General features: G+C 41.3%; 1 protein-coding gene and 1 pseudogene across 2 annotated transcripts in view; one reads left to right on the top strand and one right to left on the bottom strand.

The window, feature by feature from the left end:
* Sytl4 (synaptotagmin like 4) overlaps positions 1-15,171 on the bottom strand; it is a 52,088-nt gene that overhangs the window by 36,776 nt on the left and 141 nt on the right. The gene's annotated exons all lie outside the window — the stretch shown is intronic.
* Positions 14,534-15,171, top strand: part of LOC114696983 — a 49,381-nt pseudogene continuing 48,743 nt past the window's right edge.

Genomic DNA, 15,171 nt, shown 5'->3' on the forward strand with positions numbered 1-15,171 from the left:
CCATTTGTACAGTATTAAATAAATGTACCTATTTTACAGGTTAAAAAATTGAAATAATAAGGGTAAGTAATCAAAAAAAATTTGAAAAGCTGCCTACAGGAGAATAGAGGGAAAGCACTCTTACAAACTACCTACCCTATGTTTTCTGAATCGGTTTGGAGATAGACATGCAAGGTAACGTTAACTAGGAAACAGGAAATCATTCTGATGACTGCAATGCAGTTGTCCTGGTTCACAATCTGTCTTAAGAAAGCAGTCTTAAAGCACATGTCAAAGTGGACTCTATTGTCTGTCACCAAGAAAATGGCAGGATTTGAAACAGACTGTGGTAAAGCACTGTCACAATTAATGCTGTTTAATGCAGAAGATTCCAAAACATGGGGAAGGATAGTTCTTCAGGCTTTGAAAACCAAGCACCCATGTGGGTTTACTTATTTGATAGTCTAAAGGTAAGAGAGTTGATTTTAGAGTGTGGGAAAGTGAGAGAAAAAAACCAGAGGAAGTAGTCGATCTCTATAACCTAAAACAAACAAACGAACAAAACCATGCCACATAGAAAAGAAAGTTTTCACTGAACACTTGTGAGGCTGAAAGAATAATCACAACTTAGGATAACCGAGGCTACATAGCAAGACTGTGTCTCAAAAAAAATAAGGCAAGAAAAGAGGGGGAAAGAGAGAAGGAAAGGAGAGAAAGAAGAGAAAAAGAAGAGAGGGATAGAAAGGGGAAAGAGAAACGGGGTAATACAGAAAGGAGGCAGGGAGAAAACAAACAAGCTAGCTTCTAGGGATTCATTCAGGGTCATTTCATAAATCCTGTCTGGATCCTGCTACATGCAAAGGAACTAGCTGCAATATAGTGTCCACATTGGAATACTGTGTTGGTTGTTGTATCAACTGTTCCTTTCCATTTTAGGGTGATGTCTCTCCTAGAAGTGTTCAATAAATATGCTCACGGAAATAAATATGTCTTAACTATCTAGTCTAGACTACTAAATGTAGCAAAGATTCAAATGGGAAAGCTGGTAGATTTGGCATCTTAAAGGTTTAAAGTTCTTTTTGGTAAACTCCATTAACCGTCACTAGGGCAATAGCAATATCTGAAGGAGATCAACCAAAAGCACTATCACAATTAATATCTATGACTATTCAACCCCCTTCTGCCTCCTGGATTTGTAAGTATAAATTTATCTAGCCCCACAGATTTTTCCATGAGACTTCCCTCTACTGTCCTAGTAGTCACCTCTGAATATTTTTATGGTTTCTGCTTCTTTCCCAGGCTTGGAGTTCTGAATTCTGCACTGTGTACAAAATGTTCACTGATTGGGTGGACCAACTATGTTCTAAGCACCATACAAGCTAACTAAGGATAAAGGAATAAGCATAGCTCATGCCCACAAAGATCACAGAGTCAGAGAAGCAGACACTTGAACAGACATTTTAAAAAAATAAGCAAAGAAATGAATACATGCATAGTGGGTACATAATGCTGTTCTTAGAGACCATGTATTTTTTAAATGAAATCCCAGGGCGAAATGCAGGAGAACGTCCCATGAATTGCTGTCCAAGGAGCCCCCACAGGTGCTCCCAAATGTTGTCATTGCTCTTGGTTGCTGAGCAGAATCAGATAAGACACTGATACTGAGGAAACTACGCACTTGAATAAGTAAGCTGGAACTAAATCGGAAGCTTCCTCTCCAGTAGCTGGCATTAATGGTGCTGGCAGGTGCTAACTAGGCTTCTGGGTGAGAAAACTCATCAACGGTCTTACCCAATTGTGAACTCTGTGTGAGTCAATAATGACTTGCCAGGTAAGTGCAACAGTGGCAGGGCTATTTAGAGCACAACCAACCACTTCCTAGGTAGAGTTGAGGCTCTACCTAGAGTTACCTACTCCATGGTAAGAAATACATGCCTGTTACTGTAAACCTGATCAAAAGCCTGTAACTAGAGAGGCCCCAGGCTTTAGTGAGAAATGTAATACTGACATTTTGTTAAATGTACGTGTAACTAAACCGTCTCCTAAATGTTTATGTTTATAGCCACAGATTAGTGCTCCCCTCACCCCAGATCAGAGAAGTTTCTTTCTGCAGTTGATGCAGAGATCCATGTGTTTCCAAAGTGCTGAGAAGTGAGTGTTGAGTGCTCAGCCCTAAATGGGACAACTCTGGCACTGCCTCTGAGGCCTGGAAGAAGGGGTAGAGAGGCTGAAAGAGCCAGAGGATTGGGAAGAGTTTTATGAAAACTTACCTTCTGGATATGATATCATCATTGCCATCATTTGCACACAGAAGCTGTGGCTACTACCACAAGATGTGTACCAAAAAACAATAATAATAAATGAAAGTAAGAGGGGAACTAGTGTGGAAAAAGAAGGTCAGCAGGAGTGGGAGAGGGACAACAGACCATAATGGGGTAAATATCACAATACACTGAATACATATATGAAATTATCAACAATTTAAAAATTAATAAAGCCTCTAAAGTCTAAAAATTGATTACATACAGTCACGCACACACACATATGGTAGCATGAGAATATTAAGTTGGAGCCTCTAACTCAGCTGGGGAGAAAGGGGACGAGGCAGAGAATTAGCAGCGGGAGCACATGAACTAAATGTAAGTTTAATGGGTAGCAGCTGGTTTACCAGTAGAACGGGGGCTTTCCATCAAGAGGAAAAAGCATAGAGGCATAAAACCACAAGCTAGAACAAGCACTAGAGTGATAATGACTGACAAATTATAAAGGGAGGGTGGTAAAGGGGCAGAAGGTCTGGGGAGCTTGGCACGTTATGCACAGAGGCTTGGCTAGTTAGCTTTTGACAATGCGACACGCTGAAGTGTTTCAGGTAAGGCAAGGATGTTTTAGAGCACTCAAACAGTTGTGAAGACTATTGATTTGAGAAGAGTGTGACATAAATCCTGGGAGAACATGACAAGAAACAAGTTCACAGCACAGAAGTAGTAGAGAGGGAAAGGAGAAAACGACAAAGGTAACATGGAGGTAAAATCTGCAGGACTTGCAAATGTTCTCTAACACAGAAATAGCCTCTCCTATGAGGACTTGGAGTTCTGATGGACTAGATTTCTAATTAAGGACAATAGAGCATAGAACTGTGCTTAAAAGCACTGGATCTGAAGCCAAGCTGCCTATGTTCAATCTGTATCTTCATGACATTTTATCTCGATGAACTTTGTAAAAGTTATTTGACCTCTGAGTCTCAGTTTTCCCACTTGAAAGAATGGCAATAAGAAGATGTCCTTCCAGTGGGTTTTGAGGATTCAAATATGCATCATGAGTAAAAGGCATAGCATAGTGTCTGGCCTGGAATAAGAACCCAATATTGTTAGCTGCTTAGTTTCAATTATTATTAACCATATGCTTTGGAAAACATATGAGCATATGGCTGTTTTGACATCTTTCTATGAAATTTGAGAAATCTAATCAGTAATCTTGCCCAGATGGAAAGTTGCCCGTACCTCTCTGCATGGATGTAGACTGGTAAGCATAAATATTAAGCAAATGTTAGTAATTAGATATGATCAGTTTTAAAGATATTTATTCATACACTGTTCCAGACAGGATTTAAAGTGACTTATAAAGATGCATAAAACATAGAAAAATATCATAAATTTTTAAAAGTAGGATCAAAAAAAGAAAAACAGGAATGGAGACAAAGTAAAAGATTCAAAGCCATGGTCCTAAAGCAAAGAGCAAGTGAGGCTTCACAGTAAGTACCTGGACTTGGCGACAGTCCGGCCTCCCACCAGCTCATCCATGGAGCACAACCTCCCCTCACACAAGCAGCAGGCCTTGACCTCTCTGGCCTGCTGTCAACAGTTTTATAGTGGCAAAGTTGTCTTCTGTTTTTCCTTAATGGTGAGAAATTCACAACTAGCTCACAGTTCTCCATGAAGGTTTAGGATCTCAAATATCTTTTCTCTAAGTGGGTTCTATAAAAGGGGTTTGCATGTGCTGTGATGGGGTGCAGTTTTAGCCCATTTTAAGATATGTACCAACTAGGGTGGTGACCACGTCGAAGGTGACAGCAGCTAACACTTCTTTATTTTATTTTATTTTATTTTATTTTATATTAAGAAAAAATTATTCTTTTTACATAACAAAGATCTCCCTCTTCCCTCCTCCCACCCCCACTGTATCCCCCTCCCAACCCACCCTCATTCCCTCCTACAAAAAGATAAGGCCTCCCATGGGGAGGTACATTTCTATATTTGCTCTGTACTGGGTACTTTTCTGAACATTTTCTACACATGGAGTTATTTAGTTCTTAGAATTATGCCATGAGGCAGGTTCTAAAATATTGTGTACATTTTACAAAGGAGGAAAGTGAGACACAGACTGAGCAAATAACTTGCCCAAGGTTATATACCTGGAAGAGACAGTCTGGTTCCAGAGTCCAAGGTCTCAGCCATTACATGTACCATCTCTTTATAGTCTGGAAATGGTGTTCTGCACAGTGATATTTGGAAAGGGGGACATTTTATGCCTGGAAACTTGAGGTAGGTTTTTAAAGTCATTACCTACTAATGGATCAATGTTCAAGAGGCCCTCAGCCTGGCTTATTTTCTCATTCCACTGACTTCTCTACAGACAGGAAAATACCCGCTCTCCCCACATCTCTTCTAATGGACAGTGGTAGCACAATGTGGGGAACAAACGTAACCAAGATGAAATTTCCTCCAGTACCTCTTAGGATTCTATGTGGGGACAATTTTCACCAGCTGCTATCTCCACAGTTAACTTTCAAAGTTGTCAAATACTGTTCACAAGTGGTTTGAGGAAATTTCCACGGCAGATACTATCCACAAGTCTACAGTAAGTCCTAAAAGGAAGCTATGTATCCCACTCTACACACTGCTCTTTCAGAGCTGCATACATGAACATGTGGATGTGGCCTTATTTTCATGATCTCACATTCAAAAAAAATCATGCTTTTCAGAGCTTAAATCTACCACAAATCCTAGATGCAATTCTCCATACAGGTGGTTCACAGAAATATTAAATTTCATAAAAATGAGGTTGTGGGTCAAAAATGCCCCACCTGGCAACAGAAGCAATAGCTATTAAGAAAAGCCTATTTAATTCTTTAACTTCCCAAGTCTGCACTAGAACATTTTCCTCTCCTGTGAGCCAGGCAGACTCCATAAGGGCCTATAAGGCTGAATGGTGAAAGACTGTGGTGAAAGACTGACCAGTCCACCACCTTTATACTAAAATCCATTTCTTTAACAGCCAAAGAGTCTTCAAAACTCAAAATGTCCAGCATGGGGGTGTACCTGGAATCCCAGCAAGCAAAAGACCAAGGCAACAAGACTGTGAGTTTAAAGCCAGTCTGAGCTATATAAGAAAATCCTGTCTCAAAAATCCAAGAACCAGGGGTGTATTTCAGTGGAACAGCATTGACTAGTCATTCACAAAGCCCTGCATTTGTTTTTTTTTCCAACTCACCCTATCCCTATACCCCCAAATAAAGGAATATTAGAAAATTAATTCATTTACACTCGTTGTTAAGTGTGTTCAGGCTGTAATTTTTCAATAAAGCTTATCACCTTGTAACTTCATTATCATTCCCTACTCAATAAGCTTTGATAAGGCTGAACCCCCACAGGGAAGACCCTGTTCTTTTGCCAGGGTCACAGATGGTGGAGATTTCTAAACTGAACTCTAACTGGCATCTGTTTCTTGCAGGCCACGTCACCTAAAAAGCACCCACGCCATCCTCTTAAATGAGAAATCATGATGGCTCATGACTAATCCAGCCCATGTTCACACCTAGCTGTGATTTCATGCATTTGGCTTCTTTTTAATTTTAGGGATGCTGTGATCTAGCTATGGCCATAGAAACCTTAAACACAACCAAATAACCTGTATTTGAACTTTTACTGAGCTGCATATGTGGCAGATCATTTTAAAGTGTAAATTTCTTTCAAGTAAAATGTTAATAAATATATATGTGAGTATTTGTACACAGAAGGTAGGGAAATTACAAAATATAAAATAAATGTAATATATTAACTTACTGCAAGTCTTTCTTGCCTCCTAAACTGTTTAACCATAATTACTTGACACGTTACTTCAAATCCCTAGTGCAAGATTAGTACATGCATTATCAGCATCTGGTGTGCTGCAGAAGCAATGCTTTAACAGTTAAAAAACAAAGAATAAAGAGTTACAGCTACTAAAATGTTCAAAGTAGAGCTGTACATTTCTCTATTTTCAAAACTGACAAGATATATGAAAGTACCTTTAAAAGTTCTAAAGGGAAAGCCGGGCGGTGGTGGCGCACGCCTTTAATCCCAGCACTCGGGAGGCAGAGCCAGGCGGATCTCTGTGAGTTCGAGGCCAACCTGGGCTACAGAGTGAGTTCCAGGAAAGGCGCAAAGCTACACAGAGAAACCCTGTCTCGAAAAACAAAAACAAAAACAAAAACAAAAAAGTTCTAAAGGGGAAGAGATACGGAATTCTCATAATGAAGTAAGTAGAATTTAAGAAAAGTAAAGCACTCAAAATATCTAGATGTACTTTCTTTGCACACATATGTAAATATTTGCTCTTGTATTATTATTAGTCCTAAGTAGAATTACACATAGAGGAATCTGCTTAGCAATGAAGTTATCCTCTTATTTTGTAAATGTCCAATTTTTAACTATATATAAACTCCTTTACTGGATTGTAAGCTGTATGAGAGAACAGACTTTGTAGATTATGGGGAGGGAAGAAAATGGAACTTTATTTTGTTCATCTCTGTACCTTCACTGTCTAGAGTGCTGCTTGACCCACAATATGCACTCAATCAATATTTGTTGAATGAATGAGCTGGCAACAAAAATACCACTTATCATTCAACCACACCCAAGAGTTTATGGCCCAGAACTTCTCCACCTTTGATATCATTGACTCAATACTCCTCTCTGAATTTAACACCTTATCCTTCTTCTATCTTGTTTACTTGGCCATCTCTTCCAAGCCCTGCCTACTCCCAGTCTCACTGCACAGTCTTCCACAAACCCTCTTTCATCCAGTCAGCTCGTTCCTGTCTTCACCTCCTTTCCTAGACAGTTTGGATTCTATTATTCCCAATGGCCTCTTGTCAGTGCCTTCATTGACCACTAATTTCATTACAGATATCTGATTTTTAAAAAGCCTAACCCATCTGAGCTCACTTGTGTACTTTTATGCCTTCATGAGAGCTCCTGGGATCCAATGAAGAAAAGAATCACCCTGGTAGATTATTATCCACATGAATTCTTCATCACCAAGCTCACCTTAACACTGCTTGGCACCACAAATATGCTTCTCTGGACCTGGCTTGCCCTCCTATTCTCCATAATACCTATTGCTCGAGTGACTCTAATATTCAACCCAAACCTTGTCTACCTCAACTCTTGCTCCAAGAGGCTGATCTTACATCTTCTCTCATCATAGAGAAATATAAATGCCAACAGACAACTTCTTACTGCTAAATCTAAAAAATTATGCTCATCTATGCCCACTTATGGTGAACCTCCACCTAATTCCAGATCCCCTCCCATGAGGCATAAGGACTTTGATGTATCAATTATACCATCCTTCTTCTCATCAGCCTTTAGAGATACTAATTGAAAAGTGAATTCCCTATATCTCAGCCCCTCTCCTGATGTTACCTTCTCTCTGCTTGTCAGAGCCAAATTTCTCTAAAGAATTATACATATTCAGTACCTTCAATTCCTGATCTCCCCAATTATTACTCAACTCATCAGTCTAGCTTTCCACCTCATAGCACCCTAAAATTTCTTCTATGATGGAAATATCCAGGAACTCCCAAATTCAATGGACAATTCTTAGTCCTTCTCTTTCTAGAATTCTTTTGGTCCTTAGCAACACTGACTATTTTTAATATAACAGCACTGACCATTTTAATAGCGCTATTACATTTGGAAAAACTATTAAGCTAACATTCAAAATGTGATAGACAGACAGGAAGACAGACAGATGGACAGATGGAGAATGAGGGAGAGAGAAAGAATGAGATAGAGAGAGAGACAGACAGAGACAGAGACAGAGAAATTCAAGGGTGAACAATGTCTAAAGCAGCAGAAAAAGGTCCATCAATAGAAAACTGATTAGTTGTGATACATATAATAGTAAACTATGCAGCTGTTTAAAAACTCAGTTCTATATACTGACGATGAAAGCTTTCTGCAGGTATTAAATAAAAATGCATACATTATGAGTTCATTTGTATTTTTAACATATAAATATAAAGAGATGGAAAGAATGGATGAATAGATGGAAATATCTTACACAGGCACACAAACAATGTCTGGAGAAAAAGACAAACAAAAAATTTCCCTCTAGGAATTAAGATAAGCAGAGGCAATACAATTATATTTTAACTCTTACTGGGTCAAGTAATAAAAATATTCTCATATCTCTGAGCACACTAAGCTATATAAGAAAGAAACTGAAATGAGACAGAAGTAATAGCTATAAACATTGGGAGAAGATGCTGTGGGCTCTTCATTCTTAAGGAGGGAAAGAAGAATGGTTAGTGGTATCAAATAAGAGAGGAAAACAGCCAATAGACAGAGAATACAAACAGATAATCCTTAAGGGGGGAAATCAAATGGTCAAGATATATCCAAAAGAAAAATGTTCACACTGGCAATAAATGTTGTAAAAGTGTTTGGTTTTCAATTAAAAAATGCAGAAAGACAATGCTGATCTTCTTTTTTAAAGATTTTTTTATTTATGTGTATTTGTAGGTGTGTGGCTGTTGTATACTCTGCCTGATGTGGGTGCTGGGAACCAGATTCAGTGCCTCTGGAAGAGCAGCAAGCTCTCCTAACCACTGAGTCCTCTCTCCAGCCCCAATGTTCAACTTTTTACAAGAAAGATATAAAAGGTATTCTCATACTTTCTTGATGAATGTAAACTGGTAAAAATCTGTTTAAACAAGCTGGTTTTTCAAAAGTTAAACTTTACAGAACTTTTCCCAGTTGCAGTGAATTTTATGATACACTGTTTAACACATGCCTTCCTTGCTGAAATGCCCCCCCCCCCAAAAAAAAACAGTGTCTCTCTCCACTCCATCTCAAGTGTATGGATGGCCAGACCCAATACAGGGCTCCAAGTGCATTGCAAGTCCTCATAGCTACCACACTCTGGGTCCTCAGCAGATAAAACCATGCTTTCTGATATGACACTGGAAATCATTAAAAGAGACAGACAATAAGGCACTTCTGGTACCTAAACTGAAAAAAAATCTACAAACATAAAATAATGCAGATACCACAGGAGTTTTCCATCTCTTCAAAATACCCTGAATTCAAGGTACTTTGAGATAGACAAGGACATGAGATTATCTATGATCTATCATTTCAATTCCTCATTTGCTGGCATTGTCTAATCTCTGACCTTGTCATTTTCTGACACAACCATCTAGACAAATCTCTCAAAGTAGATTGTCCACAGTGATTCCAGACCTGTGGCTGGTGAATGATGCTGGAAAGAAATATAACCAGCCTCTGTGACTTGAAGTAGAAACAACCTACAATAATTTTTTTGCAGCTTTATGGAGGTATAATTTACCAAAGTTGTTCATATTTGCAGTAAATATGATGCTGTGAAACACATGTGCATAATCTTGATGGTGTGCCCTTCTCTTCATCCTTCTCAGATGCCACTGGAGCCCGTCCCTACTCTTGTTAAGAGGACCACCCTCAGGATCCCAGCCCTCCACAGCATCACTAGTTTTGCCCTTCCTCTCTCATCTCAATGAAAGAGCTATTTCCCTTTCTCTAAGTCTGGTACTTTCTCCAATTTCATTGTGCTCAATCATCAACCCCAGCTTCCTCGGGAATGCTGTACCATCTAACTATATGTGATCTGCTCATAAACAGGCTTCTCTCTATCCTAGATTTAAAACAGCACAAAATTAATATCCTGATATTACTCCCTGAGCCTTGTCTCCTTCCCATCACAGCCAAGCTTCTTCAGTGCAAATTCTGCATTGTCCCAGACTCCAGGTAGGGCTGACTGGTAGAGTACCTGCCTACTATGCATAAGACTACGGGGTTTGAGCTCTACCATAGAAAAAAATGAAAGAGATATTTTTAAAAGATCATCCATCCTTAAAAAGGGCATAAGTAAAAAAAAAATACTCTTGATAGTAAATGGTTAAAACTAGGTCTTGCTTACTCAATTTTTAAAATGTGTGTGTCTGTCTGTCTGTCTGTCTGTAAAATTTGTCTTCCATTGATAATAATTGCATGTATTTAAGGGATAGAATCAATTTTTTTATCTATGTATACGTTATAGAAAGATTCAGTCTATTCTTTTTTAAGAATATACCATTCATCAGCAGCGGTCAGCATGCAGTGCAATAAATGACTAAAACTTATCTCTCCAGTTGAAGTGAAACTATTTATCCATCCATCAATACCTCCCTCGCCCAAAAGGCCACTTAGTAGAATGCCTTTCCAGGGACTGGGAAGATGATTCGGTGGATAAGAGTTCTAATGACGACCCGAGTGTGCTCCCCAGAACCCCTGTAAAATGCCAGGTATAGACAAGGAAGGTGGAGCCAGGAAGACAGGGCTTCACTGGATGCCAGCCTAGCCAAGACATGGCAAGCCCCAAATTCAGTGAGAAACTCTGGCTCAAGCGAACAAGGCAGGAATTCTAGAGCTGGGCACCTAAAGCCCTCCTCTGGCCTCTGGATACACAACCATAAGTACATGTGTGCACACACAGATCTATCTCACACCTATACAAAGCTAGTCTACAGAAATATTTGTATATACTTGACCATAGTATAAGAATGTTCAGTGTAGCTGGACAGTGGTAGCATACACCCTTAATCCCAGAACCTGGAAGCAGAGGCAGAAGGATCTCTGTGAGTTCAAGCCCAGCCTGCTCTACAGAGCTAGTTTCAGGACAGCCAGAGCTACACAAAGAAACCCTGTCTCGGAGAAGAAAAAATAATGTTCAGTGAAACTTCATTGTGACTTAGACAAGGGTAGCAGGGGCAGAGGAGATGGAGGCATATGGAAGAATGCATGATATAGTTTGAATCTGAGATCAGCAAGAGTTCAAACACTGTATATAGTGGGCTAAGAAGAAGACAGAAATCAACGGTGAGCTGACAAAAATCTTGGTTCAACTGGCTAAATGGATAATGGTACCCTTTTTCTTAGTCATAGGAAGCTTAAAGAAGGGTTAAAGATGTTCGGGCAATCAATAATCCTCATTTGACTATGTTACCCTTGAGGCATCTATAGGATGACATGTAGAAATGTCAAATAGGTCACTAAGAACATGAGGCATCAGCACAGAAGAAAGACCCAGAAGAGAAACATTAATGATGAGTGTCCAGAGAGATGTTACAGCTATGGTGCTGGATGAAGTTCTGAGAAGGTTTTGGGTGGAGAAGCGTGCAGGCTGAAACACTCCAGCGTTCAATGTTTGGGGAGATAAGTTTTAAAGAGCCTAAGCAGTTATTTGTGCAAACAAATTTCAAAGAAGCCAACACAATAAAAGGTGAGATGTACACACTCACTACCTTCTCCAGGGCCTAGCTCCTTCCAAGTCTGATGTTACCACATGCATTCTGGAGGTTTTTCTGGCTGGATACTTCAAACTGCATTTAAACAAAATAGCACTTTTGTTTTGCTACACAGTTGTTGCCTCATCCTGTAGAGAACCAGTATACAGCTAGGTGAGTTCTGTAAAAGCAGCACTCTGCTGGAACTTCTCCAAACAGTCCAAAACCCAATAACCACCGACACTTTACAAAGGTCAAGGGCGATAAGACTAGACACCTAATTTGTGCATCTTTTCTCCTTTTCAGCTCTTCACTTCCCTGTTGCAGTCACCTTCTGTACCCTCTGACTGGCTTTGCCACATGCCTAAAAGGCCTCAGGACATCTGCTAATTCACACCTCCCTTCCCAGTTCAACCACTGTTAGGAGAATGAAGCAAGGAGAGGGGTAGCTTTACATTTCCACCCACAGAGCTGGACTTAAACATAAAGAGGGGGCTCTAGTCAGGCATGTTGGTTTACATCTTCAATCCTGGCACTCAGGAGGCAGAGGCAGGAGAATCGATTTGAGGGCAGCTAGGATACACAGTGAGTTCTAGGCCAGCCTAAGATACATTCTGAGACTCTGTCTCCAACAAATTAGAAATTAAAGAGAGGAAATCTTTATAACTAGGTCAAAGTTGTTATCAGGAATAGAATCTCAAAGGGACAAAGACAGCAGAAGGAAAGCTGTGTGAAAACTGGACCTTGGGCATCCTTTCATGTATATGGTAGCAAACTGAGAAGGTTTAGTTATAGGCTCAGGAAAGTACAAATGAGTTCCAGTTCCTAGAATGGCAATGCCATTCACTCATTCATTCAACAAATATCAGTATGACTCCTATGATGTGCTCAGAACTCTGCTTCCATTGACCATCACTGAATACAAAAGACAGTAATTCTTTTCCACGTGACCTTTGTCTTATGGGGTGGGGGTGAAACAATCAATAAGCAAGACAAATGTAGGACAGAGGTAGAAAGAATGTTTAGGGAAGGAGTTGCAATTTTAAGTGGGTTGGTCAGCAACTCCTCCCAACAGAGGTACAACACTTATGAACAAACCCCTACAGTGGGTTCCAAGTAGCTCAGGATGGTTTCTTCTGATTCCAATCTCACCACTTCTTGAAGACATTGCATCCCCAATCCTTAGCACAAATATTTGTGCTTCAGGATTCGGTTACTGCCCTTACAAAGATTACAAGCTTCTAGATGGAAAAACAGAGCAGTATTCGGACCTCTGTTGAAGTGTAAACAAAGTCCTTAAACATAGTATAACTAGTCATTCTGCTTGAGGGGAGGAAGTGTGTGTTCAATGAGGTTGTCTCAAAGGCAATGAGTTTTGGCTAGATCCTGAGAGGTGAATAGGAATTCTTGAAAGGGAGGGATATGAATGGCTAGTTTCCCAGAGGAAAAAACAATAGTTTAAGTTCCAGAGGTGGGGTTGAGGAAGACATATTCTCCCAACTATCTCTATCTAAACCACAAATAGAAAGGGCACAGTACCACTCCATCTGATGTGGCTTTGTTGCATACACATATTTCTGGCAAATACTTATCAGCTACTACACCTTTGTCTCTCTCAGGAAAGGAAGAAGTTGAATCAGGTGCCCATCCCTAGAATCTAGGCATACACCTCTAAAATCCAGGACTATGCTCTCCTAACTTCAAGACCATTGCCATGGAGCTGAGAGCTTTGGAGGTTTCCTTCATCCGGGCACATTCAGGGGTAGGTACTTAACAACAGCAACATGCAACTGGCTCTGTGTTTAAAATTAACTCAGTTATGATATGAATGGGGTGCTTCAACTCCTCCACAATGCATCTAAGGTGAAAGCAAGGACCCAAACTTAAGAGCTTTACACAAGCTCTGTCCCACTGTCAGAATGTGGGACACTGTACTTTAGGACACTGTACTTAACCTCTCAGTCTCCTTTTCACCCTGTCATGGTTGTAACTGTAGCACCTGTTGTATGGAATTAGTATGCAACTTGTCTGAAATAATATGAGAACTTACCACCATGCCTGACTTCATCCATTCACTGTACCATCATTACCGTAGTTCCAACCTTGAAGGTAAAGTGCTCAGAGAACACCAACCAGAATGCTTCATACACTCACAGCCCAATAATCCCAGAACAGACCTCCAAGCTCAAGTTCACCACTCTGAGCTAGGGTGTAGCAGCATCTGAAATCATGTTACCAGTGTTCATAAGCTACCCAAATGGAGCCTCACAAACCAGTTTTTTTTTTGGGGGGGGGGTTCTACTAGAATTTCCAGCAGGTGTTTACACACACACCAAGAAAAAAAATTGCCACAGTTCTCTCTCCATTAAACATTGTTTTCACTACTTCAGGGTAAATCCACACTTTAGTTCATTAACTCCTTAATATCTAGTTCATTAACTCCTTAATATCAACATATTTATGAATAGTGGGGATATGAAGCTGAAAGAGCAGAAGGGTATCCAGTGGAAAAAAAAGAAGAAGCAGAGAACAGATGTGATACCTGTAATGGCAGCACTTTAGGAGGTAGAGGCAAGAGAACTGCCCGCCAGTGTGAGTCCAGCCTGGTCCACAAAATGAATTCCAGACCAGTCTGAGCTAAAATGAGAATCTGTCTCAAAGCAACAAAAACAGAAAGGGGGAAAGTGGGGTGGAGCGCCCAGGGATGTAGTGGGACTCATTTTTCCCACAGACATACAAGACTCAGTGTCGATCCTGCTAGAAGCAGTATTCTAGAATGCTAGGTCCTCTGGTCCTGAAGCTGCAGCACAGGGGGGAGAAAAGGGTTGGTTAAAGCAAAACCCATCACTTTTTTTAAGCTACCAGAATTTTAAGCGAATTATTTGGGCATCAAGTTCTCCTCCAACCCCATCTTCTCCAATGCTACCGGCTAGGGGAACACTGGTGTCCTTCGGCCAGAAGCAATGCCCCAGCCTGCTTGAAGGGAGCATGATAAGGGAGCTCAGCTCCCAAGTACCCAGCTGCGTCTCCAGCCCCAAGCCCAAAGGGAGCCCACTGAGGCAGAACTCACAGTCAACTAGCCTTTCGCCTGTACCTGTGGTGGAGGGACAAGGCGAAGCTAGGAACATAGAAGCCTGGAGGTCTCGGAAACAGCGAGGGGCCACCGAAGGAGCTGAACCGCCCAACCCTGCGAGGAGCCGTCACAAAAAGGTGACTAGCCACCAAGTCCGAGGAGGACCCAGCTCCGCTAGAAGCCCGTCCCAGCCCGCAGCCGGCCAGCTCTCCAGAGGAACCAAGGCTGGCGGGAAAAAGCCTGGGCGCGCTGGGTCAGAGGTACCTGTGGGGAGGCAGCACCCAGAGACACCGTCCAAGGGAACCGGGCAGAAGCAGCCCGGGAGAAGGAAAAGTGGCAGGGAGGGACCGCCCGGAGCAGACGGGAGGCACCGCGTGGGGGTGCGGTCCCGAGACGCGGACACGACAGAGGTGTCCGTGTGGCAGCTGGGGACGGAGGACAGGGACACACAAGGTACAGCAGGACACATGAACCCCCCGGGGGGGGCGAGACACGGGGCTGGGGGTCCTGGAAGTCTCGGACAGAGGGCGAGGGGCGCTCAGACACTAGCTGC

The sequence above is a fragment of the Peromyscus leucopus genome, chromosome X, assembly GCF_004664715.2.
Source record: "Peromyscus leucopus breed LL Stock chromosome X, UCI_PerLeu_2.1, whole genome shotgun sequence".
Taxonomy (NCBI): domain Eukaryota; kingdom Metazoa; phylum Chordata; class Mammalia; order Rodentia; family Cricetidae; genus Peromyscus; species Peromyscus leucopus.